This window comes from Durio zibethinus, chromosome 12 (assembly GCF_047325235.1).
Source record: "Durio zibethinus cultivar Kanyao isolate XHJ-2024 chromosome 12, ASM4732523v1, whole genome shotgun sequence".
Lineage (NCBI taxonomy): Eukaryota > Viridiplantae > Streptophyta > Magnoliopsida > Malvales > Malvaceae > Durio > Durio zibethinus.
This window is the reverse complement of record NC_143173.1, coordinates 1,292,992-1,309,192: the sequence shown is the minus strand read 5'-3', so window position 1 is coordinate 1,309,192 and position 16,201 is coordinate 1,292,992. Positions and strand designations below refer to the sequence as shown.

At 33.4% G+C, this 16,201-nt stretch overlaps 1 pseudogene; it reads right to left on the bottom strand.

The window, feature by feature from the left end:
• Positions 1–924: 924 nt before the first annotated feature.
• On the bottom strand, positions 925–15,652 carry LOC111315852 (ethylene-response factor C3-like; annotated as a pseudogene).
• Positions 15,653–16,201: the final 549 nt, after the last annotated feature.

The following is a 16,201-nucleotide window of genomic DNA, read 5'->3' as shown; positions in this document are numbered from 1 at the left end:
ATAATTATAGTGGTATCATATTGTAATATATTCAAACATATAGTACGATATTAATTAAGTATGATCCCAGTTTAATTTTGTATTTGAATCATAATGTGATGGATCAATTTTGACTAATATATATATATATATATATATATGAAGCCGGTCCATTAGATTTTATAACTTTAATTTGATAGGTAAATAGTAGTTCTCTCTTTTTTTATTATGCAAGTCGTTGATTGAGCTCGATAGGCAGCATAAAAAAGCTCATGATGGTAAAAACACATCCATGGGCTTGGATTTAGGGGGATTGAGTTCTCTTCCACATTAAAAACAGTTTTAGTTATAAATTATGATAGTGATTCGGTGAGCTTTCAGCCAAATACAATTAGAGCTTCATCTGATTCAAAATTGGGTCCAAATTGCCTTGGCAACGGCACATATTGCTCAAGGAAAAGCTGGTTAATATTCTACTTTCACGAAAAAGGATGTGGTGAGATATGGACAGAAATCTTATAAATTCGAAAAAAATATTTTCTTTTATACCAAGAAAAAAAGAAACGAGAATACAAATTGGCGCAACGACCTTTATTTTCAAGTGTTCTTTTAAGCAAAAAGGAAAATAAAACTACTACTATTATATGATTAATATAGATGATCACTCTTTATGAATTCAAAATAACTAGAAATTGTTATCATATATATATGTATGTATGTATGTATGTATACATGGAAGAATGAAAATTTGTAGAAATGTTCAACTAGTATGTAATATTATTGTTGGCGAAAATTATAATAGCACTAAACTTTGATTGTACATCAAGATTTACAAATTCACAGACAATATCCAGTAAAAAATTTGGTCCTCCTCCACTATCTCAATTGAAAAGGGAGAAGAAAGGAAAAAGAGAAGAAAAAATGTTGGTGTTTGCACTCAAATATTCACCAATAAGGAGTTGCACTCTTAGATTTACTTAGAAGCTTCTCCAAATAATCAGCTCCTAAATCCTCAAACACCAAAATATTTTCCATCCCCATTTCCTTCTTTCTTGATCTTCATGTTCCATGATCTTTTGCACTTCATGGAGTACCTTTTCTCAATTGTCAAAGTAGGTTAACAACTTTCTTCAAATCCATAGTTCATTTCTTGAAATGAATCATAAACTGTAATTGTAAACACTCTAATTTGTCCGGGCCCAAGCCCGAGCCCACTGAGCTTGATTCAACAGGGACTGAGCCTAAGCCCATTGGGCTTAGCTTAGTTCTGGCCCAATTTTAGTTTTAATTTTTAATTTTAGTTTTAATTTTTTAATTTTTTTAATTATTTTATTATTTTCGTTATTTTATTTTTCTTTTTATTTGATCCGAAAAGTAAGTTTTAATTTCTGTTTCCTTCTAAAATAGTTTCTGGTAGAGTTGGACTGGGATTCAAAGATTGAATCCCAGTCAAATAGGGAATAAGTATTGATTAAAAATTGTTTTTGATCAATGCCTATAAATAGAGGCTCAAACAAGAATCAGAAAAAAATCAGAGAGGGATCAGAAGGAAAAGAAATAGAGAGGTGAAACAGAAGCTAAAAGTGTTTAGAGACAATATAGAATTTTTAGAATTTTTTTTTTGAATTTTTGGACTTTTTTCTGAAAAATTTTTGAAAATTTTCCAGAATCCAATGAAATTTTTCGACGAACTTTGAATTTTCCGATGAGTTTTCTGGCTAGATTTGAAGATTCCGGTGGCTTTTTCCAGATTCTGGTAGAAATTCAACCAGAATCTGAGATCGTTTAGAGAGAATGAAGAGAAAAGAGGGAAAGGAGAGAAAGAGGGAATGAGCCATCTGTGAAAAAAATAGAGGTTAGAGCCGTTTATACCATGCTAAAACGACGTCATTTTTACGTTAGTAAATCTTGAGGATCCACGTGTTTTGCCAAGATCCAACCCGACCCGTAGCGCACCCAAACTAGCGACCCGCTTCTCTGCCCGGGTTCCAGCTGAGACTCCAAGCTGCGCGTTTGAGCTGTGATTTCTATCTTGAGTCGAGTCGTTTTCAAATTTTTTTTGGTATTTTCTTATTTATTTTATTTAAGTATTTTATTTATTTGTTTTTTTTGTTTTTTAATTATTAAATTAAAATAAAGTAAAATAAAGTAAAAATAAAATTTTAGGAATGAATATTAATTATCCAATTATGGAATTTATAAAAATTTCAAATGGTAAATTTTTATAAAATTCATAGGTGAAAAATTTTGTCTAAATTTAACCCAAATGGTGGAATAATTTAGATAATGTTTCAATAACAATAATTAATATTTATTTTCAATCAAAAAAATTAAAAAATATATATATAATAAAAAATATAAAATTTTAAAATTAAATATAAATTATTCAAGGATGAGATTTTTAAAAATTTCAAATGATAAATTTTATAAAAATTCTCTAGGTGAGAAATTTTCTCTAAATTTGATCCAAATTGTGGAATAATTTAGATAAAATTTCAATATAAATAATTGTATTCTTTTCCAAATAAAATTTTGATTGGAAATATGTGATAATTATCCGAGGATAAGATTCTTAAAAATTTCAAATGGTAAATTTCTAAGAAATCTCTAGGTGAGAAATTTTTTCTAAATTTGGCCCAAATGGTGGAATAGTTTAAATGAAAATTTTCAATAAAAGTAATTGTCATATTATTTTCTTTCCAAAGAAAAATAAAAAGAATTTCTAAATAGGCCCAAATGGTGAAAAATTTTAGAAATTCAAAAAGAGAGAATATTTCTAATTTGGCCCAAATGGAGGAATAATTAGATAAGTTTTTGACTAAAAAATAATAAATAAATATTTTTTCGACGACAAAGCCTCTTCAAGAAATCAAATTGGATTCTTGAATACTCTTGAGGTGAAGAAATATTCTTTTAAGAATTCTACCAAATTAATGGAAGAATCTCATAAATATTTCAACTTAAAATTTGAAACCATTAGACTCAATACTTTAGGATAAATTTGAAATAATATGATACCATCTTTCGGATCGGCATATGGGGATGCTATAACCTTCTTCATATGTAACCAAACTCCTGAACTCTGTTCTGATTAGTAGACCCGAACCTATTCTTTTAAGGGCCCTTTGTCAAGCTTAGGAGCTCCTTAAAGGGATAGATTCCTTAGGTGACCAATCACACCTAGTAAAAAAGATTGGTGGCAACTCCATTCATTTGTTAAGTCTAGCTATAGATTTTCGAATCTATATGTTATGACCATTTGATGACTCTATTGGGAACTGCTAGAACGTCAAGCCATAATTTTTTAATTTATCTTATCCTTTGAACGAATGGTTTTAAGTTATTTGTTTACTAACGTTTTTTCTCTTGTTTTTGTCTGATTTATGGGGACGATTACCATATGTTCCTTCACACACACTATCACATGCATTTGTATTACAAAAGCTCTATACCCGGGCTCTGTCCCTCTTAGGAGGGAATAATGTACCTACGCTCTAGTGAGATGATAATCTCCGTAATGGCTAGTGAAATACTTTAACTTAAATTGAATCCTTTCCATTGGTAGCCTGTGATGGGTGAGGATTGGACTGCCTTACTAGTCTGCGATGGATAATGATGTAAGAAATAATTTGAGAACCTTTAGTGGTTAAAACCACCTAACCCTGTATATAGTTTACCCCTAAAAAGTCAACCTTAAGATAGAGCCCTTTCTACCTATCAATAGATATAACCCAAAATTAGGACACAAGAAGGAACTGTTCATTATCTAACCATTTTTTGTTATTTTTATGCATTACAACATGCATCTTTATGTTTTAAGCATTATCATGTTACATCATTCTATGCATCATTTCCATTCTCATGTTTTAAGCATTATTATATCATATCATTTTATGCATTATTTTCATAATCATGTCTAATGCCATCATTTGCATATAGAAAATATTTATCACATATCAGTTATTGATAAATCAGATCTCTCATTTACATCCATGAAAAGTCAAATGCAACCAAAGTCTATATCAGTTCATCATGAGTTTGCCCAACAACTGAAAATTAAGTCAGAGGAAGGTCAAAGAAAATAAGAAAATTACTTGCCTGAGGGTTTTATTTCTTCATTACCAGAGAAAGTTCACTTCAAGCTACAGTAAAATGATCTAGTTGACTTAAGCAGTGTTTAGGGATGCATGAATAAGATAAGGCATGAGGCATTTGCGAACATATATAAAGATATAGCTTCACTGCTTCAGAAAAGTGGACAATAATTTGATTAGGGCTATCATCCAATTTTGGAATCCTTTTTATAGATGTTTCATCTTTAATGAAGCAGACATGATGCCCACAATTGAAGAGTATATGGTCTTACTTTGCTTCGATCTACCAAACCCAGACAAGATTTACTGGTCCAATAAGGTGGGCTATTGTAAAAAGCTAGTGCAAATACTTGGACTTAGTTTGCCTCAAGTCAATTAATGTGTCAAGATAAAAAGATGAAAGTAAGGCTATTCCATAGAGTTTTCTGTGAGATTTCATCCAGGGGCACATAGATGATGATCAGGGATTAGTGGCTATGGCTATAGCTTTATATGGATTGGTGATCTTTCTGAAAGTCATCAGATATCTTGATGTCACAATGGTGGATTTTGTTAATCAGTTAGTATATCAGGTCAATGCAGTACCAACCATTTTGGCAGAAACCATCCGATCTTTAAACTTTTGTCGCATAAATGGAAAAGATCGATTTAATGGATGTTTACAGTTGCTATATGTATGTATCAAGAGTCACATGAAATGTAGAGAAAGTTAATTTTACAAACCATACCTTCGTTCTAGCATCCCCATCAAGGAATTCTGTTACAGCACATAACCTCAAGCAAAATTAAAAGAAGAATAGGTTTCTTATTTTTGAGCCTTTGATAGTCCAAGGATAGTTTAGAAAGCACCTTTGATGTGTCATGATACAGTATTATACAATTGTGAAAATCAGCCATGGGTGTTCTTATTAGGCTTATGGGATGCTGTTACTTATGCCCTAATTTTGGTGAAAAGATAATCTGGATATGAGCAATTCATTTCGAAAACTTATGGACTTAACCAATGGGAGTTCTCATTCACTGATAAAGGGGCATATATAATGGTTGAAAAGATCAAGAAGGCATGGAAGCAAACCACCAAGGTTAACCAAGGGAGGTTTACTTACGACGTCACCCCAGAATATAGTGTATGGCATGTAATAAGGAAAAAAGACATTGTGCTTCCTAGTGAACAAATAAGGCATTCCCCAAAACCCATTCTTCAGGATCCTTTGCTTAAAATGGAAATAGCTAAGAGAAAACTCTAATCTGAGAAAGAAGAGTTGGAACAAGAAAATAAACGATTGAAATTAGAAATAAAAGAGAGTCTACGACTTCAAGAACTGAAAATCCAGAGCTTGACAGAGTAAAAAGATCAATGAAGAGTTTATTTAATGATCTAGATATGACACATTCATCAGTCACACTTGAGCTTGCTCAACTTTTTTTAAAAAATGAATTGCTAAAAGTAAATGTGGAGGAAGAACAAAAGGCCACTACTAGAGCACATAGACATAACCAAATGTTACAAGAGATAGTGGATCGATGCACAGCACAAGTAAAAGCCTTATCTGATGAGTGCAAGAGACAAACTCAACAGAGTGGGCTATGGAAAGACATGTGCATAGAAAAACAAGTGCATCTAAGGCATTTGTTTAATCAGTTATGCGTTGCCGTAGACAAAGCATCAGAAATGAAAGAAAAAGTGAAAAATTTGAAGGCTGTAGTGCAACCAGTGGGAGTCCATGGACAACAATTGCTTGATTTCCTAGATGAGGCACACAATCATTTCCAGTAAGCTAAGATGTTTATAAAGAGGCATTATAAATAAATGATGATGTTTAGGACTTTAAAATATTGTTTTGACTTTATTAGGGTGTAATTTTGAATTTTTATTTAATAAAGTTTCAAATGGAGATTTCTTTTATCAATATTGATGATGTGACAAAATTAGTATATTTCAGGCATACATTTGTATATCATACATAAAATACATAGTTTTTAATAATCATATAATTATGGTACTTAAGGTTCAATGATAGCTTCGTCCAGTAAAAACCCTACCCATCAATATAACACCAGAGCCAGAGCCAAACAAATAGAGCAAGAAAACTTTCACCGATTTGAAAAATTAGAAAAAGCTCAAGAAAAGATTAAGAGTGAGTTGGCTAAGATTCTGGATGCTCTCAACAAGTTGAACAAGGGAAAAGGGGTAGAAGAGAACACAAGCCAACAAGACCTTTCATCATAAGAAGTGACTGACCCCTTATATCCACTTGATTTTGGTCCACCTCAAACTCCGTCCACACAAGAAGTTCCACCTTAACAATTCACATACCCTACATATCTTAAAATGCCATCAGCCTCCAATCCAAGGCATTTCCATACCTATGTGAATCCTGTCTTTACTAAAAAGGTAGTATAACCAATTCAAGTCCCTGATTTGGATGAATTGAAAGAAAAAGACAAGGAAAAGAAAAAAGTGAAAGCTTAGGAAGATTTCAAAATCAGTATGCTAGAACAAAAGCTACGGGCTGTGGAAGGAATTGGTTTTTATGGTTCAGTTGATGCTGCTGGGCTTTGCTTAGTCTCTGATGTGGTCATTCTTCCTAAGTTCAAAGTACCAGAATTTGAAAAATATGATGATACAAAGTGCCTAAAAATTTATATTACTATGTACTATCAGAAGATGGCAGCTCATGCTCATAATAAAAAGCTACTAATGCATGTTTTTCAAGACAGTCTTACTGGTTTTGCTGTTAGATGGTATGTCTAGTTAGACAGAACTCGCATCCATTCCTGGAGCAACATGGCCCATGATTTTATCAGTCAATATCGACATATCATGGATTTGGTCCCTAATCGTTTGTCTTTGCAAAATATGAAAAAAAAAAAAAGTAAATAAATCATTCAAAGAATATGCTCAGAGATAAAGAAATGTAGCTTCTTAGTGCAACCTCTTCTAATTGAAAAAGAAATTACAGTGTTATTTGTTAACACTATAAAATTTTCTTATTACAAAAAGATGATAGGGAATGCAACAAAGAATTTCACCAACATGGTGATCTCGGGTGAAATTATTAAAAGTGCCATAAAAAATGATAAGTTAGAAGGAGGGGAAACATCTACTAAAAGGGCCTAAAAAAAAAGAGACTGAAACTCAGGCTGTGAGCTTTGATAGACAACAGTTCAGGGGTTATCAACCCTACGCACCACAGAGCTACTCTCAGAATTATTCCACTGTGAATAATGCTTACCAATACCAACCAAATCACAGCCACTCTATTCCTTAACCCATCGATCCCTTTTTAGACCATAGACTGCCATATATAGTTCTAATGCTCAACCTTCCCCTAAGCCTCAAATTCGTCCGACTGGTCCTATGAGTGGTTTATTAGAGCAACGAATTACTCATGAAAAACCCGTATTCGATCCAATTCTCATGACATATATAGAATTGTATCGAAAGCTCTACAATAATCATCTAATTGCTCTTAATCGAGTAGAGCCACCCAAGCCACTATATCTCAAATGGTACGATCTCATAGCTCATTGTGAATATCACTATAGGGTTGTTGGTCATTCCACTAAAAATTATACTGCCCTGAAACATAAAGTGTAAAAACTGATCAACGATGGAATGGTCAATTTTAATACAGGAAGTGAAGCTCCACCAAATGTTAGTGGCAATCTTTTGCCTAATCATCATGTGAATGCTTTAAGTGATGAACGGGGGCATTATCTGAAGGAAAAAGTGGTAGAGGTCAAGACCCCTCTCAATCAGCTATTTGATATTTTATGAAAAGCTAACATGATACAACTAGTTAGTCCATATAATTTTCATGGAACATGTATAGCTGATAAAAGCTGTAAGTACCATAGTGGGACATCTGGTCACTCTATTGAAACTTGTGAGCAATTTTGTCAAGAAGTGCAAAAACTCATGGACTCACACCAGATTGAATTCTATGAAGAATATTGGGATTAAAAAAATGTTGAAGTCTTCATGACTGACCAGCCACCAAAACTATTTCCAAAACCATTAACAATTTATTATGGGAATAAGCCAAGGTCGATCGTAGACAAGTTTACCCCTAGGCCAGTAACTTTCAAAGTCCCTGCTCCATTCCCTTACTAGAGCAATAAAGCTATGCCATGGAAATATGGCTATGACACAATAATTCAGGGACAAGAGGAGAATGTCTCTAAGCCTGATACTGCCAATATAACTAGTGTGAGAGGTATCACCCAAAGTGAAAGATGTTATACTCCAGAAATATTAGAAAGGGCTAGAAAAGAAAAGGCCAAGGTAAGTGAAGAAAGGAATAACCTTGAAGTGGTGCCCAAAAAAGATTATCCAAAACCAGTGTAAAAAAAAAAAGCTTGTGAATTCTTGAAACTGATAAAACATAGTGAATACTCAGTGGTGGAATAGTTAAATAAGATACCGACACGTATCTCATTATTATCACTGTTATTGAATTCAGAACCACATCAAAATGCCCTACTGAAAGTGTTGAATCAAGCATATATGGCACATAATGTGTCTGTTGAATATGTGAACCATTTGGTTGAAAATCTGATCAGGCTAAATTACATATCATTCGATGATGATGAGATTTCTCCAGAAGAAAAGGGGAAGCACCAAGGCTTTGCATATCACTGTTAAATGCAAAAGCCATATTATAGCCAAATTCTTAATCGACAACGGTTCTACTATCAATGTCATACCTATGTCAACTTTGGCAAGGCTACCTATTAATTATTCTCATATGAAAGACAGTCAAATGATCGTTAGAGCATTTGACGAAACCAGACAAAAAGTTCTGAGAGATATAGAGATGCCCTTGTAAATTAGGCCATGCACCTTTAATGTAAAATTTTAAATGACAGATATCTCTCCATCTTATAGCTACTTGTTGGGAAGGCCATGGATTCATATGGTTGGTGTTGTTTCTTCTACCCTACACCAAAAGATCAAGTTCAATGTGGAAGGGCAGTTGGTAATAGTGTTTGGAGAAGAAGACATGCCGGTAACTCAGCCTTTGAATATTTTGTATGTGGAAGCTGCTAAAAAAATAATGAAATGCTCTTATCGGTCCTTTGAATTAGTCAACTCTATGGGTGAGGGACCCAAAAGTCAACATTGTTCAAAGATAATGAGGTGTCAGGTCATCAATAAAGGTTGGTATCTTGGAATGGGATTTGGCAAAAATTTACAAGGGATAAGAGAGCCTCTGACAACAATGGACAACAAAGAGAGACTGGGCTTTGGTTATGAGGTGAAAGACTGGGAAATTAAGGGAAGACAAGCTAGCAAGACAGTAATGATTATCCCACATTTATATGAGACTTTCAAGCCTGGAGGGTTCCTGTACCTAACTGCAGAGGAAAATTTAGAACGAAGCATGGAAGAAACATTTGCTAATTTTTTCATTCATGCAATTGAGGACAAAAGTGGGAATGAGAATGAAACATAGGTTTGTCCTTATCTACCAGATTATGAGCTGAACAACTGAAACATTATTGAGATGCCTGCTATGCTTGATACCAGTTCAATGTAATTAAACATTCCAATAGCTTATGCCCAAAGCCTTAAGGTGGTTTTTCTTGTTTGAGCCCTTTATCTATTATTATTTTAATAAACTTAGGAAATATGCATTTTCATTCATTTTTTCTAGTACTTTCATTTTTTTATTTTCTCATTTTTTCATACATTTCGCCAACACATCCCATTTAATTCGATTTCAGGTCCTTGAATGAACAGAAAAATAATCATGATAACGATCAAGGGGTTAATTTTGAAAAATCAATTAATACTGATGCACTTGATAATGAAGATGATTTTGAAGAACATACTATTTCTCCAGACCTAATGAGATTGATTAAGTAAGAAAGTAAACCAATTGAGCCCCATCAAGAGATGACTGAATTGGTGAATTTGGGAAATGATGAGAATAAGAAAGAGGTTAAGATTGGCACATCACTCTCATTGACAGATAAAAAGTGATTGAAAAATCTACTTCGAGAATTCATAGATGTGTTTGCTTGGTCTTATCAAGATATGCTTGGGTTCAATACATAAATAGTATAGCATAAATTACCTTTGAAGCTAGAATGTAAACCAATCTAACAAAAATTGAGGCGGATGAAGCCTAAAATGTTACTAAAGATTAGGGAAGAGGTGAAAAAATAATTTGATACAGGTTTCTTACAAGTGGTCAAGTATCTAGAGAGGGTAGTCAATATAGTACCAGTTCCTAAAAAAGATAGAAAAACACCAATGTGTGTAGACTATCATGATTTAAATAAGGCTAGCCCAAATGATAACTTTCTTTTAGCTCATATTGACACACTGGTAGATAATACGGTCAAAGATTCAATGTTCTCTTTTATGGATGGGTTTTCAGGATATAACCAGATAAAGATGGCTAGAGATGACATGAAAAAGACCACTTTTGAGACTATATGGGAGACCTTTTGCTATAAAGTCATGCCTTTTGGGTTAAAGAATACAGAGGCAATATATCAAAGAGCCATGGTGATGCTTTTTCATGACATGATGCATAAAGAAATTAAGGTGTATGTAGATGATATGATTGCAAAATCTAGAGAAGGTGAAGATCATGCCACCAATCTCAGAAAGCTATTTGAGAGATTGAGAAAATTTCAACTCAAGTTGAATCTAGCTAAGTGCACCTTCGGGGTAAAGTTAGGGAAGTTGCTAGGTTTTGTGGTCAGTGACAGAGGGATTGAAGTTGATCCAGATAAAATATGGGCCATTCAAAATTTGTCACCTCCCAGCACACCAAAAAAAGTTTGAAGTTTTTTGGGTAGATTGAACTATATATCTCGGTTTATCTTTCAACTTACCTACAAATGTGATCCCATATTTAAGCTTCTTCGCAAGAACAACCTTGAAGAATGGAATGAAGAATGCCAAGTGACTTTTGATAAAGTAAAGCAATACTTGTCTAATCCTCCAGTGTTGGTGCCACATGTTCCAAGAAAGCCCTTAATCTTATACCTTACAATATACGAGAATTCAATGGGATGTATGCTGAGGCAGCAAGATGAGTCTAGCAGAAATGAAAGAGCTATTTACTATCTGAGTAAAAAATTTACAGAATACGAATCCAAGTACTCTTCATTAGAAAAAAATGTGTTGTGCATTAGCTTGGACTGTTAAAATATTCAGACAATATATGTTCTATCATATCACATGGCTCATAGCAAAATTGGATCCAATTAAATACATATTTGAAAAACCCTCTTTGTCAGGAAGAATTGATAGATGGCAAATAATGCTCTCAGAGTATGATATTGTGTATGTATATAAACCAGAAAGCAATTAAAAGAAGTGTCATAGTCGAGTTTCTCACAGATCGTGTTGCTGAAAGTTATGAGCCGATGAAATTAGAATTTTCTTATGAAGATTTGATGATTGTTTTTCAACTAGAAAGGGAAGGGTATAAAGAGTACCATTGGAGAATGTATTTTGATGGAGCTACTAATGCCTTGAGACATAGAATTGAGGCAATTTTGATTTCTCCAGATGAGCAATACTATCTCATAACAGCGAGGTTGAATTTTAATTGCACAAATAACATCGTTGAATATGATGTATGTGTTATTGGGTTTGTACGCTGCTATAGACAGAAAGATTAAGGCATTGAAGGTATTTGGAGATCCAGCTCTAGTTATATATCAATTGAAAGGAGAATGAAAAATGAGAGATTCGAAACTCATTCTATATCGTAAGTATATTTTAGAGTTGATCAATCAGTTTGAAGATATTCAATTTGATCAATTACCTCGAGAAGAGAATTTGATTGCTATGCCTTGGTTACTTTAGCAGCAATGGTTCGAATTAGTGATAATGTTGACATCCAGCCTATCAAGTTAGATGTCAAAAACATGTCGGCTCACTGCTCTAATGTAAAAGAAGAGGATGGGAAGCCCTAGTATTATAATATCTTACAGTACATTAAGAATCAACAATACCATTTCCAAGTAACAGAGAATGATAAAAGGGTCATCCGAAGACTAGCCATAAATTTTTTCATAGATGGAGATATTCTTTACAAAAAAAGCCATGACCAAGTATTGTTAAGGTATGTAAATAAGGCTGAGGCTAAAAAAATTATTGAAGAGGTACATGATGGAATATATGGGGCACATACCAATGGACATATGATGGCAAGATAAATCATGAGAGCAGGGTACTATTGGTTGACAATAAAGAGTGATTGCATTGACTATGCTCGAAAATGTCACAAGTGCCAAATCTATGCTGATAAGATTCATGCTCCACCATCTGCGTTACATATTTTGGCATTACCCTAGCCATTTTTTATGTGGAGCATGGATGTCATTAGTCCTATTACCCCAAAAGCTTCTAATAGGCATAGGTTTATTTTTGTGATGATAGATTATTTCACAAAATGGGTGGAAGTAGCATCATTTGAAAGTGTGACACGATCTATAGTCTGTAAGTTTATAAAAAAAAATTTTTTGCAGATACAAACTTTCAAAGAGAATCATTTTAGACAATGCAAAAAATCTGAATAGTAAGATGATGCAAGAAATATGTATCAAGTACAAGATTAAGCATCATAATTTAGCGCCATACCATCCGAAAATGAATGGGGTAGTGGAGGCAACTAATAAGAATATAAAAAAAATTCTTGAGAAGATGACTGAAACTTATAAAGATTGGCATGAAAAGTTGCCATTTGCATTGCATGCTTATCAGACATCAGTGCATATCTCTACTGGGGCAACTCCATTTTCTTTGGTTTATGGGATAGAAGTCGTATTGCCTGTGGAAGTAGAGATCCCATCCTTGAGGGTTTTAAAAGAAGTTAAACTAGAGGAGACTGGTGGATTCGAGAACGCTATAAACAGTTGAATTTCATTGAAGAAAATAGATTGATAACGTTATGCCATTGTCAGCTATATCAAAGACGAATGATGAGGGCTCATGACTAAAAGGTCCGACCTCATTGTTTTCGAGAGAGAGAGTTGGTCTTAAAAAGAATTCTTTCAAATCAGCATGATAATAGAGGAAAATAGACCCCAATTAGAAAAGGCCGTATGTGGTGAAACGAGCTTTCTCGAGTGGAGCATTGATACTAGCAGAGATGGATGGAAATGATTTGTCCCATCCTATAAATTCTGATGCTGTGAAGAATTACTATGCTTAAAAAAAAGAGAAAAAATAAAAAATAAAAAATAATGAAAAAAAATGAAAAAGGACTCAAAGCGAAAACTCGAAAAAGGTGATTTGAGTTATAGGGGGCGTCTAACTTGAAAACCAAAAAAGGTAACTTAGATGAAAAGAATACAGCATTGAATTTGAAAGTTCATTGGCATGGAGGCTAGCATATTCTAAGGAGCTCCAAGTTGTTAAGTGCATCAGATGGTTGAGTTTTCAAAGGGACTTTGAGATATGTTATCATGGTCGTTTGATTATTCATTTTTGGGCTTTACCTTCCCTATACCCATTTTTGTAATTTTTTTCATTGCCTAGAGTTTGTCAGCATTTTTGCTAATAAAAGACATTCTACTTTATTCTTTGTGTGTCTCTACTGTTGATTATTTCCTAACCATCATTATTCTTTTCTCCTTAATACCTTGCAATGGAAGAAATGTGTGAATGCATTCTTACTTTTTGAGATTGAAATAATGATTGATAAATAAATAATAGTATGAAAGATTTCTACATTACATTGGAAAGGTTAAGAGTGATAAAGGCAAATTTGAGATGTTCAGTTCCTAATAAGGACACATATTTGGAAGGAAACTTCTTGCAAAAAGAACGTGAGAATTAAATGATTACGAGTTATGCTGACTTGATCTTTGCAGAACAAAGGGTTCGAGGCTAAAGAAAAAGCTTGAGAAACTTGAGTACCATAATTAAATGGGAATTAATTAGCTAGCATTTGTATAGCATGCATTGAATTTTACACACATTGTATTTTGCATAGCATATACTGCATTCAAGCAAGCATAGTGCATAAGTTCAAAAAGCAAGGGTATTCTAGGATCCCCACATGGAGAAAATATATGTAAAGACTTTTTGATTTTTTAATTTTTGTTTGATAAAAAGTTTGTGAGGTAAGTTTTTAACCTTTGAAAAAAGATGTCTCTTAGTATCAGGATCGATTTGCAAGACCTTTGGGTATAATTTCCTAAAATTCCTTCAAACATGATCTTTAACTCCTTTGGACATGATTGTCAAGGAGCATTTATTTTCCTAAGTTCGTTGCCTCTATTCAGAGGAGCTATTTATTTTTTCTATTCAGAGGAGCCATTTATTTTCTCTAAGTTCGTTGCCTCTATTCAAAGGAGCTATTTATTTTCTCAAAGTTTATTGCCTCTATTCAGAGGAGCCATTTATTTTTTAAAAGTTTGTTGCCTCTATTTAAAAGAGCCATTTATTTCCTAAAAGTTCATTGCCTCTATTTAAAGGAGCCATTTATTTTCTCTAAGTTCGTTGCCTCTATTCAGAGGGGCCATTTATTTTTGAAGTTTGTTGCTTCTATTTAGAGGAGTTTTGTTTAAAAAAATAATAATAATAAAATAAAATAAAAAAAGAGCATAAATTTGTTGGGATGACCATAAGCAGGGTGTCTACGTCTTTACACAATTCCTGTTTCACAGAAAATGTGTAAAGAGGGACAGTTGTAGATACCTTAATTTGTTCAGACCCAAGCCCGAGCCTATTGGGCTTGATTCAACAAGGGCTGAGCCTAAGCCCATTGGGCTTAGCTCAGTTCTAGCCCAATTTTAGTTTTAATTTTTAATTTTAATTTATTATTATGGTAGAATTCTTAAAAAAATTTCAACTTAAAATTTGAAACCATTAGACTCAATACTTTAGGATAAATTCGAAATAATATGGTACCATCTTTCGGATGGACATGTGGGGGTGCTATAACCTTTTTCACATGTAACCGAACTCCTGAACTTGTTCTGGTTAATAGACCCAAACCTATTCTTTTAAGGACCCTTCGTCAAGCTTAGAAGCTCTTTAAAGGGATAGATTCCTTAGGTGACCAATCACACCTAGTAAAAAAGATTGGTGGCGACTCTATTCATTTGTTAAGTTTAGCTATAGATTTTCAAATCTATATGTTATGACAGTATCCATTGAAAAATTGAGTATCACATCGGACCTCGCATTGCGAGTGTAGCTTGATCATACGCTAACTGTAGCCTCAGCTATATCCAAGGTTCCAGGCCAAAGTCTAACACCATTCCTTATGGAATCCCTCATCTCAGCTGCTTATTTTCCCCATGGCCTCTTCCTAACTCCTCTATACGAAACCTCCTTTCCTGTCTCATCTTCGTTTGCATTCAAGTTCACTTAATGATCCTTTCTAAAACTATTAACGGATGTGGTATCAAAAGTGTTTTCCTATGCTTGATTTAGGACTCCCAAAGGAACATTTCTTGGGAGTCATTTCCATTGAAAGGAAGGGTTTGGTTATGGAGATAATTGAATGATTCTGGTGAGAATTTTTTTGAGAAATATAGGAAGAAGATGATTCAAGAGACAATTGGAGATTAAGGTATTGAAAAAACGAAGAATCCATGTATGAAAAAGTAATTCTTATTATGGAAACGATTTTTCTTCGATCTTATAATTCTCTTTGATTTTGCTTTTTGGTTTTGGTCATAGGAAATGAAATTTGAAGCTTAGTGTTATATATATAGTAATTAAAAGCTACGGAGGGAAAGGCTACATTATTCAAATATTTATTTTAAAAAAGTAAAAAAAAAAAAGAAAGAAAGAACAAATTAAAGAAACGATGGAAAGAGAGTAAAATTATATGAACAAGTTATTAGCGTCGAACGTCATTATTGGGTCGTTAATAGTAGAATCAACAGCTGAGTCAAAAGGAATACTCATCAGGGCATGGTGGCCAGATCAAGTTAAAATTCTCTTACATCACCCGTGATGTTTCACTTTTATGTCCTGCCTATACCTTATATTTTTAGCTAATTAAAATTGTAAATCACTATGCCTAGAATGATCAATTACAATGTTAATTACCTTATATTGATGAACAAGATTTGATTAATATAGTCGGGTTATAGTTAAGTTTGTCATAATTTTATTTTTTATACAAAATAAATTATAA